Source organism: Mytilus edulis, chromosome 8, assembly GCF_963676685.1.
Source record: "Mytilus edulis chromosome 8, xbMytEdul2.2, whole genome shotgun sequence".
NCBI classification, from domain to species: Eukaryota; Metazoa; Mollusca; class Bivalvia; order Mytilida; family Mytilidae; genus Mytilus; species Mytilus edulis.
In genome coordinates, this window is record NC_092351.1 from 73,026,306 (window position 1) to 73,032,672 (window position 6,367).

Sequence of the window (6,367 nt, forward strand, 5' to 3'; positions counted from 1 at the left end):
GCTTTCCGAGGATGATCACTTGGAAATACCAAATTCAACCCTTGCCAATTTTATACAAATGAAAAGGTTCAAACCGGTCGCCCTGATGTAACTATGTTAAACTATGTTTTCTAATAGGGAGTAAATTGTTCATACCTATTCGAAAACGACAAACGGTACACAGATGGTAACTTGTGTTTAGTGAAAATAGAAATTACAATTACAAAACAGATAACGTTATACTAATAGTTTAATTTAGAACGTAGCCAATTTGGAGATAAGAGATACCGATTTTATAATGCCACTACACACGTTTCATTTACAACGTATGGGGTCGGTAAATTCCATATGGGATAAGAGCGAAGCTCAAATCCCCATATGGAATTTACTGACCCCAAATATACCGTACTACGTCACTAGCACACTATGTAACGAATTAATCTTACCGACTATCTTAACGTGTGGAATTTAGACTAGTGACCTATCAAAATAAGCATGCGAGTCTTCAATACTGTTAGCATTAAGAAACTACTTCCATTGATCCTACACAAACAGATTTCAACAAGAACAACTTGTTAGGTGTAAATGTGTTTTATGAATTTATTTCCATCGTAATCATCAATTTTTTTCGTCTGTTGAAACCTTTAAGAGTTTTTCTCAGTACCGTTTTTTTTATAAAGGGACGTAACGCCATTACTAACCGTGTATGAAATAAGCCCCGCCTCCCTTCTTACCTGATATTGAATATAAAGGGACGTAACTCTATTTCTAACCGTGCATGAAATAAGCCCCGCCTCACTACTAACCTAATATAAAACATACACGGTTTGCACGCGGACGCTTTTACCCAATCATGTTCGTATAAATGTATAGGAGGTAAGATAATAGAAGTTACACACACAAGCCACTGAATTTTGAGGATTGCACAAACTATATAGAAACAACTTTATTGCAATTTGCTCCTATTTAAAAGAAAAATCATTTGCTGTTCTTGTTTTCGAATATATGAACAAAGATAATTATACCAAATTTTCCATTTAGCTATCGATCGCTTGGTTGATATAGTCTAACACTTTGTTTTGTCCAATTTCATGTACTTCTCTCTCTCTCTTAATATACCTTTGGGTTCGGTATGTTTATTATTAAAAAAAATTACAGAACTTGACAGCTCTTCATTGTGCGTCTGCAAATGGACACAAGACCATCGTTTCAATTTTAGTTGACAATGGCGCCGATTTAAATGACTCAACACCTGATGTAAGTACTATATTTAAGAATAATTTAATTTTGGATGTAATGCGTCCTTTAATTGGCTGACAGTGTTTTGTCTATCAGGTCAAAGACATAACTTTGTCTTGTGAACCCTAAGCGGGTTAGCTAGTGTGCACGACATTTTTAATATAGACAGAAAAAATATTACAGTCATTCCTTAAACATTTGTTAAATGTGAAAATAATAAATATGTATTTCAAGAAAATTACATACAAATAAATGTCAGTTACGAAAACCACCATGTTTACCAAACTGAAAACAGTATATGATGTAAAACATAACATGTTAAAAAGAGTTATATCACACGTCTCTCCTTCACCATTGTGTAAAAAGTTAAGTTATGAAACCTATGATCATGTTATTACATGGGACCTCGATATCATTTAAGACCGAGTGAAAACAAACGTTCTTGAAAAAAGTACCAATATATTGTACACTATCAAAACTAAGTTTGAAAGAAATAAGGTTTGACAAGATGATCGGTTGTCGAATGGTTGATCTTCCTGAAAAAAATGTTTGTAAACTATAGAAATTTAATACAAGACATTCTTAAAATGTACATGGATAAATGTATCCTTATTTCTTTGATTAAAAAAATAAACATGAATTCATTGCTCTTAAACCAATAACAAACATTATTAAAATATAAGGAACACCATTTGTGATTTCACAAATCCATAAGTAAAAAATGAAAATGCCCACATGACTTAGTGACTGCATTCTTTTTTTAAATTTGGCTGCAAAACAACTTTTATTAAAGAGTTATCTAGTTTATTTTGTCTAATTCAATAGGTTAAATTAAGACCATGCGACAACTGATGATCTTGCATCAAACAAGCATGAGACTAGATAGACAATAAAAAACGTAAATTGTTGAGTATGTTTAGTTTTTTTTTTATATATCTTATATGTAAATCCTGCATTTTACTGCATTTTACAAAATTATTATGGTGATTTACTAATATTAAATTCGAAGACATGATGTATCCTATTGATGAAAGTAGATATAACATAATCAAAAGCATCAAAGCAACCCAATGAAACATGATATGTTTTCATACGGTTATCATCGGTAGCAAGTGAGTTGTTACTCTAATATATCGTATATTGGGAAATTTAGGCGTCGGGATATTTTGACGGTTTTCTCCCGAAAAGCATATGTTTTGTTTTGGTGTGTGTAATTTTGGTGCTTCATCCAAATGATATGTTTAACTTTGGAATAACAGTAGTGAGCAAGCTCGTTCATATGTGCCTTTATTAACCCGTTTATTGGCAAAATATGATTGAATTTCTCAAACTCTAAATTATCCAAAGACATGCATATTTAAATATCATGAATATTTACACACATAAAATCGTATTATTGTCCACACAGGGCTGGTCAATACTTCATACAGCAGCATTGTATGGACACAAAGAAATTGTTTCTAAACTCCTTGACAGAGGATCAAACCCAAACGCAGTTACGCGAACATTTGTAAGTATTGAGAAAACAAATTGTTGAATCAGACGGTCTAGACAATTGTTTAGTTTAGTTTATTTTAGTTTAATTGTATTCTCTTATTTGTAAGTACACATCTGTTATTATGCGCGTGCATTTTCGGTCAGTTATATTGTTTAGGCGGTAATATAGAACATGTTTAACGTTTAAATTTTATTTAACAAGAGCTAACACAAATACAAATTTCAAGATTGAAAACACAAAAATGTACAAACAGGTTTTCGAGAAATAACAGTTCCTTGTACGTACTTTTAATACATTTATAAGCCTGCTCCTCGAATGATCAATTAGTATAAACGCTACATATATTATTGTGCTGTTATGCAGTTGTAAACTTGAATTCTACTGGCTGCCTTGCCATCTGCTAAATAACCATGTTCGCCGTACACAACCCAATTAAATTGTCCTAATAGAAGAAACCTTCTTACAAAACATGTGCCTGTAGCCAATCAGAAATCTTGTTGTAATATATTGACCTTTAAACTATTGACTTGAAATCATGTGTGCTATAAAAAGAACAAAGTAAGGTACACGCTGTCTTGTGATAACCTTTGTGTATTTATGTGAAGTTTCCACTAGTTGACATCTATATGAAATGCTCCCGATCACTTTAAACCAAACGGTAAATAAAAATATGTTCAAAAACTATCAGAACTGTTCTTCTTCTAAAAATAAAGTCATTCTTTTTTATAAACAATAGTTACGGAACAATTGTTGAAAACTTGTGGACAAAGTGTTGTACGATTTATGTTTACGGCAGTTTCAGTAAAATCGTTAAACAGCCCATTTAGATTAACACCTTGCAATGATTCATTAAATGGCTGTGTGCTGTTTCCTTGTTGGGTTGTACTTAAATGTTTTGGCTTAAACGTATTGCATGGCAAAGGTCCACTAAATGGCAACGGCGGCGCTTTGTGTTCCTTTGCAGATTATACAGAGTCGTTTGTCCAACGTTATAGGTAACGGAACTACGTTCTGTGCTCATAAGTGTGGTGCTGGCTGTTGTAATATTCGGTAGAGGACGAAATGTAGAAGGAGCAATTGCTAAAGTTTTAGGAGGCACTGTACAACTTGAGCTTGGTAAAGCACGAATATTTGATGATGTTTCACCAGCCGTTAAAGCTGATGCTTTAGAAGGTTCAGTGATGCTTTCTGTTAATGTCTGTCCAATACGTATCTTATCATCATTATCAACCCGCTGATACAAAGAAAGGGATGCTACTGACTTATGTCCAATTACGGCCATGATCTGTGCATTGCAATATGAGTTTTTAGCTAGAACAGTAGCCCCGGTAGCACGTATTGAATGGTTAGTGTAAATTTCAGACAAGTCTCACTTCTTGCTTAGGTATGACATGAAATTGCCAAGCGTTTTTTCGCCCACAGGAATGTTATAATACCATGAAGTGTCCTCTTCCAAAAACTGATCTTTTGGTTTCTTCCATAGTTTGTCACACTCTGGATTTAATTCATTTACATACTTTTCATAGGAGGACACGGGGCAATACTCAGAACCGGAATTTTCTGGCATTATCCCTGCAGTTTTTTCTTTGTCACTGCTGCGATGGTTTTTTGTCAACTCATCTAAAGTTTTAACAACATATTAAAGCCCCGTTTTCGGATCGTTTTTTTACAGAAAACGGGGATTTTGTCATTTGTGGCATATTTTCCATTCCCCTTCGACAAAATTACAGAAGAATATCAGACTGAACTTTATTTTGAAGTCCAAATGGAGTATGTGGTGATAAATATATTGAGGTATACATTTTTCTTCTGTCAGCTTCGTCAATACATGGATGATGCTCGACGTCTCCTAATCCCATGCGTTTAAGTTCTGCCATTGCCGTTTCAAAAAAATTTCTGGAAGCGCTAAAACTTTCATCATTCACAATGTCAATTTTTTTATTGTACGGTGGAGCCTTTAAATATCTATTCAATGAGTATCTCAAGCATGGCAGTGAATTTGTTTTATAACGATTTCCATCAGCTTTACGGACATCCATATAAGAATGACCCAACACTTCATCTAGTTTTAAGGTGTCATACTGTCCAAATCCAGGATCCATTTTCTTTACTTTTAAATGCTCCCTGAAAATAGTGGCTGCTGCTATATTCTGCTTTATTGTTTTGTCAGCACTCATTTTCAAACGTTTTTGTTCAATTTCTTCATCACTAGTATCAACAAATCGTCTTTTACCGGACTCCATCTTTAGTTGGCATAAAACACATGAACTATGCACTACATGGAAAATCAATAGATCATCAGGTTACACAATACACATTAAGAGTGAGGTCAGTGGGCGGAGTTGACATGTTACTATTGCGTAGTGAAATTTAGGACACTTGTGTATTAAACGTTTTATTAATTTTATACCTAATACGGTTAGCATAACCGCACAAAAATGTTATCATGCTTTGACCCAACTAGCATGATTATTTAGACGGAGTCGAAATAACCATGTTAGTTGGGTCAAAACATGATAACTTATATTCTATGATAACTATATACGGGCTAAAGAGTTCTATATGCAATATTTCATACAAATCCAATGCGTCTAATTCATATCATTTCCATTATAAACCAGAAAAAAACTCTTGCAATTTTACAAGTATCAATTCATCACTCACAACATTAATATTTTTTTTTAAATATCATATTTATCAACGGCGTGATATAGAAATAATCCCTCTTAATCAATTCATCTCTTGCAAAAAAATATAATGAAATAATAGAACGGAAATTACAACAAAAATATCCTCCAGTTATCAAACATCCGTGCGCGTGCCAATAAAAACCCGTTTTCCTAACACAAATTGCCGCAACTCAAAATTCGCCTTCAAAACTTTTATTTTACACATTTGTTAAAGGAGGTAAATACTCTGAAGCTAGATTTTTCATCAATAAATAATTTTCAAAAAAGTGTCCACCGGTCTATAATCCTATTGAAATAACTCGTGTAAACTGGAGAAATTTGTCCAAACGTGACTTGATTCCTGTTAGAAGAAATGTCTGAATATTGTAGGCATTCTGTTAATACATTTCGAAATTTATTAAAAACTAATTTGGTTATATGCATACTGACTTTCACATCGGAATGGTTCCTGTTAATACTTGAACATGACCTGATTAGATGGCATGCATAATTTGACATTCGGGTTCAACTAATTTCATTATTTTAAAATTATTCTTGTTCTCTCCTTACCTTTTCTGTTATATATTCATTACTTATGTATGTTTGTTCCATGTCATTGTATTTTTATTTCATGTCTCAAGTCTCTCAGGCGAAGATGACTATAGGTGAATTTAATAATAATGTAACTTTTCGACTGTTAAGAATTGTTATACATTTCTGGCTTTCAAATATTCGGCTTTTGCCGTTCCGGATGAAGGTAAATCCAGAAAATCTTTTCGGACGCATGAATTTTGTAACGTTTTTCGTTCATTTTTATTTTAACATTTTAAATTGTGTTGGTAATGTAAAAGTTGGTAAATGTAATGATTATTTGACAGGGCGTGTCTGTACTCTATTGTGCAATTCAGAATGGACAAAAGGAAATAGTGTCTGAACTTCTTTACAACGGCTGTGATCCAAGCAGATTGATGAACTATGTTAG

General features: G+C 33.3%; 1 long non-coding RNA gene across 1 annotated transcript; it reads left to right on the forward strand.

The window, feature by feature from the left end:
- The first annotated feature begins 1,137 nt into the window (after nt 1-1,137).
- LOC139486230 (uncharacterized) lies at nt 1,138-6,367 on the forward strand. The gene is made up of 3 exons (XR_011655518.1): nt 1,138-1,236; nt 2,627-2,728; nt 6,264-6,367. It is a non-coding gene; the product is annotated as an uncharacterized lncRNA (long non-coding RNA).